Source organism: Carcharhinus amblyrhynchos, chromosome 7, assembly GCF_965287045.1.
Source record: "Carcharhinus amblyrhynchos chromosome 7, sCarAmb.v2.hapA, whole genome shotgun sequence".
In the NCBI taxonomy this organism is placed as follows: Eukaryota; Metazoa; Chordata; class Chondrichthyes; order Carcharhiniformes; family Carcharhinidae; genus Carcharhinus; species Carcharhinus amblyrhynchos.
The window spans coordinates 26,460,215-26,473,720 of record NC_137330.1 but is presented as its reverse complement, the minus strand read 5'-3'; the positions used below and the strand labels follow the sequence as shown (position 1 = coordinate 26,473,720).

The following is a 13,506-nucleotide window of genomic DNA, read 5'->3' as shown; positions in this document are numbered from 1 at the left end:
TGTCCCTCAAGGTCCTGGCTCTCCCTCCATCACCTCTGAGAATTGGCTGGTTCGGCCATTTGATGAGACTTGAAACTTTGAGCTTCACCTGGGCCTTGAGCAACTCGCAAAATGGCAGCTGCACCTAACCAGCATCCGCAATCCCAAAAGACTCCACTACCCTGACAGGCTCTTCAATAAATTTGCACCTCGGTAATTCCTTTATTTATTGACTTATAGAAAACGCTCTCGGAATGCATTTGCTTCAGCTGCTGCCTTTGTGAAATGAGATTCCAGTGTCGAGTAAAATGAATTCCAACAAAGCTTGCCTTCATCAAAGGCATCAAAACAGAGCATGAAAGGGGAGAGTGGGAGCAACAAGTGCACAATCAGAGCAGACAGCGTGTAATCCAGTCTTTGATTGCAGCCTTGAGAAAAAGGCCATGGTTGTTATTGTTGAGAATATGTTAGCCAGCATCAGCCGGCAGGATCTCTCTACAGGGAACCACCCGAACAGAGACACTGGTAGATAGCGGGAACTGGAATTGCAGGGAAAATCATGGCGGTTTCTCACTCCAGCCATTATTTTGAAAAAGCCAGCCATTGCAGGAACTGTGGGAAGCTTCACACCAGAACTTGGTGTGCAGCACCATCCATTACTCATAGGTGGCAAATCACATTAACACCAAAGCAATCATTGTAAAACAATGGGATCTACATTAATGATGATAGTGCTGTTGTTAATCAATGGCACACAGTCATTCTCATTCCAGTCTTCAGTAGGAGATAATACAGAGCTAGAAAACAACTGACAATAATGAAGAGATCTATTTTTCACATCAGTATTCACTAATGAACATGAGTGTAGAGGTGTCCAGTCACTTCACCCACAGACAACAAGATATAAATATATAAACACGGTGGCTTCAAGAGTGATCAGAGGTTGGGAATACTATGATGAATAACTCACCTCCTGACTCCGCAAAATCTGCCTGCCATCTACAAGGCAGAAATCAGGGATGTGATGGGACACTCTCCACTTACCCAGCTCCAATTCCAATCAACACAATTCAGGACAAAGTATCCACTTGATCAACAGCTGATCCACCACCTTAAACATTCACTCCCTTCCACACTGATGCACAGTAGCAGCAGTGTGTACCATCTACAAGATGCCACGCAGCAATTCGCAAAGCCTCCTTCGAAAGCACCCTGCAAAGCCACCAACTCTACCATCTAGAAGGACAAGGGCAGCATGGAACACCATGAACTGCAAGTTCCCCTCCACGTTACGCATCATCTTCACTGTCACTGAGTCAAACTCCTGGAGTTTTCTTCCTAATAGCACTGTGGCACATGGACTGCAGCAGTTCATGAATGCAGCTCACCAACACCATCTTCCCAAGAGTGATGAAGATGGCCACAAATGCTGGCCTAGCCAATGAAGCTTCCATGGCATGGAAGAGTAAAATTAAAGAAAAAAAGCCATCGTATGGGGACCGGCCAATAACGCAGGCACTCCGAAGACAGAAAGAACTAACTAACTACATGGGCCTGGTTTGGTACATCCTAAGATCCTAAAGAACGTGATTGACAACTTAGACATGTTCCACTTTTTTTCGGAGCATCATCACTGCAAGATAAATGCTTCAAGATTCAAGAACGTCGACACAAAATGAAGCATGAACCTTGGGACTGTTGGCCTGTTAGATCATTATCAGTTAAAGAGGAAATGTTTGACAGTATAGTATTCATTTACAGAGCCCAGAAGTCAATTGAGAGTTTGAAAGTTTTAAAAACTGCATTTATATAGCCTCTTACATGACCCGAGGACATCTCAACATGCTTTATAGTTAATGAGGTATCTTTTGAAGTGCAGTCATTGTTGTACCTTGAGAAACAATAGCTGCCAGTTTGTGCACAGCAAGTTTCCCCTGCAATGTAATAAAGAACTCCTCCCTTTTTCAGATAGACTATTTTACATCCCTCTGAGACAGTGGAGGTAGCCTCAGTGGAATATAACATCCAAAAGATATTATCAGCATGATTTAGATGCAATAGAATGTGCCTGACTGCTGTTTCTTAACTGGAATTTGAATATCATTTGTTTCTATTAGAACGTCCCAATGAATATGAACCACAATGATCATTGAAGAGCAACTAATTATGGAATTAACAGCAAGGTAACCAATCAGATTGAAAAAGCAATCATCAATATAAATAAAATGATAACAAAATAAATAAATCCTTAGGAGGGGAGCTGTACAAAGGTTTGGCCACGGTCATACGCTCTTTACAATTCACAAACAATAGAACAGAGGATACTTCATTTGTAACTTTTATATTTTCTTTTAAGGGGCAGATGACTCCAATTCCAGTTCTGCATATTCAGGAAAGGTATCGTGACTTTGAAAGGGTCCACAGTCAATTGACCAGAATGATGCCGTGCATTTGTGGATGAAAATTTGATTAGCAATGAGAAATTATTATGGAGTTCAGAAGAAGGTTTGCTACTTTCTCCAGCATGGAACCACACTCCAAAAAGCCTGCTGATTCTTTAATGTTAGCAGCCTCTTCTCTCTCCCTGTTATTTTTCAGTAAGTTAAGAACATGGAACTTAGAACATTACAGCACAGTACAGGCCCTTCAGCCCTTGACGTTGCGCCGACCAGTGGAATCAATCTAATGACCCTCTAACCTAAGCTATTCCAATGTTACCCACATGCCTATCCACTGACCATTTGAACGCCCTTAAAGTTGGCGAGTCCACAACTGCTGCAGGCAGGGCATTCCACGCCCTTCCTACCCTTAAGGTTGAGTTTCCAGAGGACAGATTAAACAATGTTTGCAATCAGGCTGCTGAAGTACAGAAACTCCTGACGGAAGCAGAAAAATTTGAATTATCACCAATGGTCAGTCATTTCGCTACCTGATTTGTGCGTGTTCAGTGAGCACAAGTCTTCCTCAATCAATGAATGTTGCAATGGCATTGCGATTCAGTCCCGCTGCATTAACATTTTGGAATCTTGGACAGACTCTGCACTTGTTCCACACCAGATTAAACTGTTACCAAACATCTGTAAATATGTCTGCAACAAAACCAATAAAACATTCCTGGAGAACATTAACAACTTATCGCAATGGTGCTTTCATGGGCACGGATTTTCTGATGTCAGGTATTGGGTTGATGTGAAGTTATTACTCCTCAGATCCGAAGGTGGTGTAATTTATGTCATCATTTATATCAACAACTCATTCCAAAGCTCAATAGGTCGTCTCTTAACTTTGCACTATTTGTGTTAAATTTAGGAAGTTGCATTGAACATGATTTCATTATTGACAGATAACTTCAACTTTTTTTTCTGCCATATACCATTGGATAAAGCATTTTAAATACAAACATCCATGTGAAAGTTAAAAATCAGAGCAATGCTGCAAGAATTTCTGTGAAGCAGCTGTGACTGCATAAAGTAATGGACAAAGACGATAATGTTGGTAACCACAAGGGAGTCTCAAGCCACTGGTTCAGATAACAGTTACAGACAGTCACTGATTTTGAATGTGTGCCTCATTAACAATCGGATAGCATATTATGTAGATATACCTTATTAGTACTCAGATATTGTAATTAGGTCAGCTTATTGATGCTGTAACTGGTTAACTGAAATCACATATGTCAAGTATCGTAAGTGGGATTATTGATTGTAATAGGTTTATAGATAATAGCAAATTTAAATATTAGTTTTTGATTAGTGAATGTAAATCACTTGTAACTGAGCCTGAAGGTATAATTGCCATTGTAATCCTTTGTTCTGGAAACCTGCAAACCACATGGTGGGAGGTTGGTTCCCTTGCTATAGCTCGAATAAAGATTTAAACTTGAACTCTGAGTGTCGCCTGATCTGTTAAGAGGAGTGGGGCACACCATAGCCAAATAGCCGTGAGACTCCCACAACATGTACACTGATGAATGTTTAGATTTATTTATTTTCTGTAAATACATTACTTGATACTTTAAACTTTATGAACTGCTTCCTTCTTGGACAAATTTGTTTATTTTTGACAAACTTCTCAACCAATCCTCATTTCAGGCTGGATATGTGACTTTTAGCTTAATGAAAAACCCTACAACTGGAAGAGTTCCTGAATGTTTTGGAAACTCCAAACAAGTGATACTATCTGCAGTCTATTATTCCCCTAATTCTCTCAAAGATGTTAAAGGTGTTTTCCAGCTGAAACATTACCATTTGAAATTCTTGCTAGCCATTTCTTTGTCATTGTTATGGAATGCTCCTCTGGGCAATCCTTCAATAATTATCATTGTTTTATCTGTTACTGATGTTAAACCATTGAGCCTCTTGGTCTGAATTGTTCCCCTTTTTAAAAGCAGCGCTACGTTTGTTTAATTCCAACCCTACACAATTTCACCTTTAGTTCAGTGGTTCCCTTGTGATAGCCAGTGATTAAAGTGACCTCTTCCTAACTTTTTTTCACTTGAAATCCAATTTGTTCACTGGTCTTGCTGATGGATTTGAGAGGACTAGAGGCAGCTCAGCGGTGCAGTATACTGATGCAGTGGGACAAGAGGTCCTCTGCACAATTACCCATTAAATTAATTTTAGATCTCCAGCAGGCACTGGGGAGAAAGCTGACGGGAGTTAAGGAAGCGCCCCTGAAAGATAGAATGGAAATCAGATGTTACAAGAACCCACCACACTTTTATATCTTTTCTCACAGCTGACTCAGCTGCAGCCTTAGGCAGGAGCTGAAAACAAGCTACACATACATATTCTCACTGGAAAATGTTGCTGGATATGAGGAAACTTACAAAGAGCTTTCTATATAAAAGAAAAACATAAAGATTGTCCTCAGAGTTTGTTTAAGTTCATCCATCCCTCACAACTCCACAAATGCTGGAGAGATGCATAATTCATGAGTATAATGAACCCCCTGCAAATGTTCCTGACTTAATTGATCCCAAATGATCATTAAACGTACTTGGTTTATTGCCTTACATTTATTTTGACAAGCTCAATTATGGGGATATTAACTCCACTATGTATGGTTTCCATTTTTCCATTATTTGAAAGTTAATAAATAGGAATATCACTTATTTCAATTTTCTACAAGGGTGAGTCCATTCAACAGCACTATTGACAGAGTCCTAGCCAATCAATAGTTCATAAAATCCCTAAAGTGCAGAAGAGGCCATTCAGCCTAGCGAGTCTGCACCAAATCTCTGATAGAGTATCCACTCAGACCCACTCCCCCTACCTTATCCCTGTAACCCCATACATTTAACATGGCTAATCCATCTAACTGAGACAGATTGGGACATTAAGTGCAATTTGACATGGCTAATCTATTAACATACACAACTTTGAACTGCTGGAGGAAACCGGAGCACCTGGAGGAAACCCATGCAGACATGGGGAGAATGTGCAAACTCCACACAGACACCCAAAGCTGGAACTGAACCCGAGTTCCTAGTGCTGTGATGCTGACCAGAGTGAACCACTCTGCCACTGTGCCACCACCAGTTGCCTGCACTAACCTCAAGCGGTTTATTAGCCAATTAATGAGTGAAGTGACGGCATTAGAAGTCAATCGGCTTTGGAGAGCAGGAAGGGGATTAGAGCACAGGATTGGGGGAGGCCTTTTCACTCACAGTAAGTTCTGGTTTTATACAATGAGACATTGGGTGCAAAGTGTTGTTCTTCATGTATGTAACCAATCTTTAAGGTTAATCCAGGTTTTGATAGTTGTCCTCTTGTTTAAAATGGCTTAAACGTCTGACTGAGTATTAATTAGAAGAGAAATTAATCCCTAGTGAGGCCCTACTCTTGAGTGCCTGCTCCAGTATTCACCTACATTACAACAGTGACTATATTTTAAATTATCACTGACTGTATAATCCTAGAATCCCTACAATGCAGAAGAGGTCATTTGGCCCATTGAGTCTGTACTCACTCTCTAACAGAGTACCTTAACCAGGGCCTTTCCCCCGGCCCTGATATGAGTGAATGATATTCTCATTCACTCATGCACGAGTGAATGAGAATATGTGCATTTAAGGTATGACTACGAACAATCTTAAGTTTCTGGAGGGTGGAAGACGAGAGGTCAGCCATTCCTGGAACATTGTATCGTAATAGCCAAGCCTAGGGGTAGTAAAGGAACGGACCAGCAGCAAATGAACTGACACTGGGATATGGTAATAGGTGGTATTATTGCTCCTGTGCCTATCTCTCACTTAAATACAATACTAAGGTTGTGAACAGCCTGGCTCAGTCTCAGAAGGTTGCCAGAGGGATTAATGAAGTCCATGACTGGAGACTGGAGTTTGTGCTGGATGGGTTGGGGCTTCAGTCATCCTAATATTGGAGGAAATTTCTGCTCATGGCTAAATGCAAGTTTCTTTCTTTGAATTGTTTCATGTAACAATTCCAGCAAAATCAGATGTTGAACAAATTATCTAGCAGAGTTTTGTTGTTCTGTTGTGAGTGAACTGATTGCAAACTAGTTTAATTTTTCCCAGCATTAGCCTCTATCACATCTTCTTCAGAAAATCTATTGCCAAGACCTGAACATTATAAAGTTAAGAAAACATAAACGATAAACTTATCCTATTATGACAAACTAAGGAAACATAAGGTTTGGGTATTTACCAGGCTGTGAAGCCTGTCTCAAGTGGCGCACTGGATGAGTGGAGCTGTGTTTTGCTGAAAGTTGGGAGGATGTAGGAACATACGATGGAAGATTGGGAGAAGGCCATTTGGCTCCTCGAGCCTGTTCTACCATTCAATCAATTCATGGCTGACCTAATGTCTCAATTCCACTTTCTGTCAGTCATCTGTAATCCTTGACTTCCCCATTGATCAAGAATTTGTCTAACTCTGCCTTGAATAACTTTACCCTCCACTGCTCTTTGGGAAAGAGAAGTCCACAAACTAACAACTCTCTGAGAGAAGAAAAATGCTCCTCATCTCAGTGTTAAAAGAGAAATGTTTTCTTCAACTGTATTCAAGTGGAATCATTTTTCTGGTATCTACACTGTCATGTTGCCACAAAATCTTATATATTTCAATGTCACCCTTCATTCTTCTATCCTCCATTGGGTATAGGCCCAATCTGCTCAATTTTTTTTCATAAGCAGTTCATCTCAAAAATGGATTTGATGTACCATTTCTACGCTGCTTTATAATCGGAGAAATATATTTATGCTGTGTGTTGAAGCATCCACTTAAATAGCTACCATTGCTTTGCCAGTGACTTATCCTCAGTTCTCTTTACCTAGCTCAGCTTTCATGCCCATATAGTTGCCTTTCAAGTTTAAAAGCTGGTCTTAGACCCACTCTTCTCCCTTTCAAACTGTAAATCAGGAGGTGGAGAGAAAAACATTTGCTAGGGAAGTGATAGTGAGTAAACTGATGGAACTGCAAGTTGACAAATCTCCAGGTCCTGATGGACTTCATCTTAGGATCTTAAAATGGTGGCTAATGAGGTAACAAATGCAGTGGTGCTCATTATCCAAAAATTGCTAATCTGGAAAGGTTCCATCAGGCTGGTAAGTAGCAAATGTGACCCCTCTATTCAAGAAGGGAGGGAGACAGAAAACAGGAAACAATAGGCCTTTTCGCACAACATTTGCTGTGGGGAAGATGTGGAGTCGATCACTTTTTAAAATTCACTCATTGGACATGAGTGTCAATGGCTGGCCAGCATTTATTGCCCATCTCTAGTTGCCCTTGAGAAGGTGGTGATGTACTATCTTCTTGAAAGCTGCAGTCTGCATGCTGTGGGTTGACCCATAATGTCATTACGGAGAGAATTCCAGGATTTTGACCCAGCAACTATAAAGGATACATTTCCAAGTCAGGATGGTGAGCAACTTAGAGGGGAATTTGCAGGTGGTGGTGTTCCCATATATCTGCTACCCTTGTCTTTCCAGATGGAAGTGGTCCTGGGTTTTGAAGGCACTGCCTAAGGATCTTTGGTGAATTGCTATAGTGCATCTTGTTGATCATACACTCTGCTGCTATTGAGCATTGGTGGTGGAGAATTCAAATGTTTGTAGATGTGGTGCCACTCAAGTAGGCTGTTTAGTCCTGGATGTTGATCTAGGCAAGTGGGGAATACGCAATTGCACCCTTGGCTTGTGTCTTGTAGATGGTGTGCAGGCTTTGGGGAGTCAGTAACTGAGTTACTCACCACATTATTCCTAGCTTCTGACCTGCTCTTGTAGCCACTGTGTTTATGTGGTGAGTTCAGTTGAGTTTCTGGTCAATGGCAACCCCAAGCTTGTTGACTGTGGGGGATTCAGTGATGCTAACACCACTGAATGTCAAGGGGTGGTGTTTAGAGTGTCTCCTATTGGTGATGGTTATTGCTTGGCATTTGTGAAGTATGAATGTTACTTGCCACTTGTCAGCCCAAGCTTGGAAATTGTCCAGATCTTGTTGCATTCAAACATGGACTGCTTCAGTATCTGAAGAGTTGCAAATGATGCTGAACATTGTGCAATCATCAGAGAACATTCCCATTTCTGACCTTATGATGAAGGGAAGGTCATTGATGGAGCAGCTGAAGACGGTTGAGCCTAGAACAATATCCTGAGGCACACCTGAAGAGATGCCCTGGAGCTGAGATGACTGAATCTCCACAACCACAACCATCTTCCTCTATGCCAGGTATGACTCCAACCAGTCAGGAGTTTGACACCCATTGATTCCAGTTTCAGTCAAATGCGGCCTTACTGTCAAGAGCTGTCATTCTCACCTCTGGAATTCAGCTCTTTTGTCCATGTTTGAACCAAGGCTGTAATGAGGTCAGGAGCTGAGTGACCCTGCAAACAGGGTGTCACTGAGCAGGCTACTGCTGACTAGGTGCTGCTTGACAACACTGTTCATGATCCCTCCTATCGCTTTACTGATGATCAAAAGTAGACTAACTGGGCGGTAATTGGCCGGGTTGGATTTGTCATGCATTTTGTCTACAGGACACACCAAGGCAATTTTCCACATGTGCGAGTAGATACCAGTGTCAAAACTGTACTGGAAGAGCTTGGCTAGGGGAATGACAAGTTCTGGAGCACAAGTACAATTGCTGGAATATTATCAGAGCCCCCTCTCTTTGCAGTATCCAGTGCCTCCAATCGTGTATTGACATCAGGTGGAGTGAATCAGATTGGCTGGAGACTGGCATCTGACATTATGGGACCACTGGAGGAGGCCGAGATGGATCATCCACTCGGCACGTTTGGCTTAAGATTGCTGCAAGTACTTCAGCCTTATCTTTTGCACTGATGTGCTGGGTTCCTCCATCATTACGGATGGGAATGTTTGTGGAGGCTCCTCCTCCAGTGAGTTGTTTAATTGTCCACCACCATTCATGACTGGATGGGGCAGGTCTGCAGTGTTTAGATTTGATCCATTGGTTGTGGAATCGCTTAGCTCTGTCTATCACTTGCTATTTATGCTGTCCGGCATGCAAGTAATCCTGTTTGGTAGCTTCACCAGTTTGACACCAGGTATGCCCAATTCTGCTCCTGGCATGCCCTCCTGCACTCTCCATTGAACCAGGATTGATCCCCTGCCTTGAAGATAATGGTTGAGTGGGGGATATGCTGGGTCATGTAGTTGCAGATTGTGCTAGAGTACAGTTCCGCTACCGTTGATGGTCCACAATGCCTTACGGATTCCCAGTGAGGAGTTGCTAGATCTGTTCAAAGTCTGTCTCATTTAGCGCAATGATAGTGCCACACAACACAATGGAGGTTACGCTCAAACTGAATGCGAGAATTCATCTCCACAAGGACTGTGCAGTGGTCACTCTTACTGATAGTTTTGTGGAGAGATGCATCTGCAGCCAGTAGACTGGTGAGGATGAGGTCAAGTTCTTCCCTCTTGTTGGTTCCCTCACTGCCTGCTGCAGATCCAGTCCAGCAGTTGTATCCTTTGAGACCCAACCAGCTCGATCAGTAGTGCTGCTCCTGGGCCAGTCTTGGTGGTGGACATTGATATCTCCCACCCATCCTTGCCACCCTCGGTGCTTCCTCCAAGTGTTGGTCAACATGGAAATATGCTGATTCATCAGTCGAAGAAGGACGGTACATAGTAGCCAGAAAGAGGTTTCCTTGTCCATGAGACTTTATGGGGTCAGGAGTCATTGTTAAGGACTCCCAGGGCAACTCCATCCTGACTGTATACCACTGTGCCGCGCAGGGCTCTAGCCCAGGATGGAAATGGTAGTGTCTGAGGTGTTATCTGTAAGGTATGATTCTGTGAGAATGACTATGTCAGGTTGTTGCTTGACTGGTCTGTGAGATAGCTCTCCCAATTTTGGCACTAGCCCCCACACATTAGTAAGGAGGACTTTGCAGGGTCATCAAAGCTGTTTTGCCATTGTCTCTTCCGGTGCCTAGGTTGATGCCAGGTGGTCCGTTCGTTTTCATTCCTTTTCACTGACTTTGTAGCGACTGATAGAACTGAAAGCTTGCTAGACCATTTCAGATGGCAGTTGAGAACCAACCACATTGCTGTGGCTCTGGAGTCCCATGTAGACCAGACCAGGTAAGGGCAGCAGATTTCGTATTCTAAAGAACATTAATGAACCAGACAGATTTTTCTGATAATCAATAACAGTTTCATGGTGGCCATGGTAGGATCTGAACCCGGATCCCCAGAACAATAGTTGAGTTTCTGGATTAATAGTCTTGTGATAATATCTTTAGGCCATCACCTTCCCTCTTCAGGAGGTTAAAGCTGGGCATCTAGCAAAACTTAACATAACTGGCAAGAGTGTGCATGGTATTTTGAATGGGAAATCATGTTTAACGAACTTAGTGGAATTCTTTGAAGAAGTTGCTTGCACTGTGGATAAAAAGAGCCTGGTGTACTGTACTTAGATTTGCAGAAGGCATTTGATAAGGTACCTGCGTAAAGGTGCTTATGGTTTGGGGGTAAAATATTAGCATGGATTGAAGATTGGCTGGCAGGCAGAAAACAGGTAGTATGTATAAATGGGTCTTTTTCTGATTGGCAGGATGTAATGAATGGAATTCCACAAGGGCCTGTGTTAGGGCCTTAGCTTTTTACAATTTTACACAGTTAGATGAGAGAAGCAAAGGTCTGGTAGTTAAATTTGCAGATGACACAAAGACAGGTAGGGAAGCATGTTGTCAAGTGGACTGAAGTAGATTGAAAACAGATATAGGTGAAGTAAGTGGTCACAAATCTGGCAGATGGGGTATCATGGGAAAATGTGAAGTTATTCATTTTGGCATGAAGAATAAAGAAGTGGGGTATTACTTAAGTGGAGAATGACTGCACAATTATGAGATGCACAGATCTAAGATCTAATATATGATTCACAAAAAGTTAGTTTGTGACTACACAAACTAATTAAGAAGGTTAATGGAATGCTATCCTTTATGATGAAAGAAATTGAACATAAAAGTCTTTATGTTTCAGTGCGTACCATCTACAAGATGCGCTGCAGGAACTCACCAAGACTCCTTAGATGGCACCTTCCAAACTCATAACCACCATCTAGAAGGACAAGAGAAGCAAATACAAGGGAATCCATTCTTGGGTTCATGTCACACTATCTGTAACACTTGCCTGGGCTTGCAAAATCTCACTAACTGGCCTGTCTGGAGATAACAGACATCTCTTTAACCTGTACTTAATGCTCTCTCCACTCACATTGTCTGTACCTTTAAGACTTGATTACCTGTAAAGACTCACATTCCAACTCCTATTTTGTAAATTGAGTTTGTGTCTTTATATGCCCTGTTTGTGAACTGAAATCTCACTCACCTGACAAAGGAGCAGCAATCGCTCTGAAAGCAAATGGCTTTTGCTACCAAATAAACCTGTTGGACTTTAACCTGGTGGTGTAAGACTTCTTATTGCGTTTACCCCAGTCCGACGCAGGCATCGCCACATCTTTGGAGACCTGACAGCTAACCTCACCTGGTTTGGGGGCCACCTGTCAAAGTGATTTATTGAGGTATTTGAAGTTCAGTCTATTTTAAAAAATCTAATTAAATAATCAAATATTCTAATTATACATTTTCTGAAATAAGAAGCAGAAATAATCAACATAACAGGAAACAAATCAGGGAAGGGACCTTAGTATGACTGGAGGTAAATGTGCTCAACACAATCTGCAAAACAAAATCTTAGCTGGAAACTGGCTAACTCACTATCGATCATATATGGGACCTGAGGCTTTCCTGGTCTGTCCAGCTTGGGTACTGGTTGGCAAAATTTTCTGAGCCTTTGGGACAGCCTTCTTTCCCATTTTGACCGTTTGTGATAGCCTAAAGGAAACTGAAGAGCATAATCAAATTATTTCATCGTAAGTGTTTTCACATTTAGGAGGCATTCAGCATGAACCATTATTATTCCTAATGACATTCTTCCTGCACTAAATGTTTCTTCACAAAAGACACTGTCCAGTGCCCTACGTAACCCAGTTCCAACATCCAACAGTACTTGATTGAGGTAAACAGAATTATGAGGGGAAGAGACGGAGTGGACAAGATTTCCCTTGGTGGAGAATTCTGGAACAAGGGGACATAGATTCAAGGTAAGTGGCAAGAAGTGTAGAGGGGGTAGGAGGGAGATTTTTTATGCGGGAGTAGGGGATTATCTGGAATTCTCTGCCTTAGCTGGTACTGGCAGCAGAGGCCCTAAACTCTTTTAAACAGTGCCTGGATCTGCACCTTAAGTGTTGTGCACCACATGGTTATGGGCAGGACACAGGAAGGTGGGATTAGACAGCGCACCTGTGTGTCCTTGGGCTGGCATGGACAAGGTGGGCCAAATGACCTCCTTCTGAATTGTAACTTTTAGCTCTATGGTTCTTGGACAGTCTGTATCAGAAAGGAAATTTTAATCCAGTCAGATAGCATATAAATTGTATCATTTTATTTGCAAGGTACTGAATCGAAAGGGAAACCAAGTGGAAAATTAGAAAGTATTACAAAATTAGAAAATTACAAAACATGTTTCTTTGAATTGTATTTTTTTTGAAGCACAAATTAATTATTCCTCCAGTCGCATTATTTATTTTAACAGTGATTTGCATCGTTATTCATCTGTCCTTATCTGGCGATCTGGATTTTTAAAAAAGTACAAGTAAAATGCAATAAATTAAACGAGAAACGGGGGAAATGAAGAGGAGAATGAAAAAAAACTTACTTCTTGTTAAAAGATGAAAAGAACGGCAGACTGCCACGTGCAGTGCCTGATTTGGATGTGTCTGAAGTCTTGGAGCTTGACTTCCCTACGTCATCCTACAAATGGTCTTGGAGGTTTAGCCTAGCAGGGGAGTGTAGCTACGTCATATACCCTAGACCGGCGGAGCGGTCCTCTTCTAGGGGGTCATCCTCTGCGACCGAGCGCTGAGCTTCGGGAGGGACGCACATGGAGCTGTGAGGGAAGGGGGACACCCGCCTAGCCAGCCAGATCAGCCGAATCAACCCTAGCGATCAATGGGGTGACAGATGTCGCAGCCAGA

At 42.2% G+C, this 13,506-nt stretch overlaps 1 long non-coding RNA gene across 3 annotated transcripts in view; it reads right to left on the bottom strand.

The window, feature by feature from the left end:
* The window catches only part of LOC145344834 (uncharacterized), a 40,963-nt gene extending 27,462 nt beyond the window's left edge, over positions 1-13,501 (bottom strand). For 2 of the 3 annotated variants that reach the window (XR_013886988.1, XR_013886987.1), the window contains exons 1-2: positions 13,188-13,501; positions 2,909-3,068 (exon numbers count right to left, since the gene is read on the bottom strand). This is a non-coding gene — a long non-coding RNA (uncharacterized LOC145344834). The remainder of the gene's footprint in view (positions 1-2,908; positions 3,069-13,187) is intronic. The other variant, XR_013886989.1, reaches the window with a different exon arrangement.
* Positions 13,502-13,506: the final 5 nt, after the last annotated feature.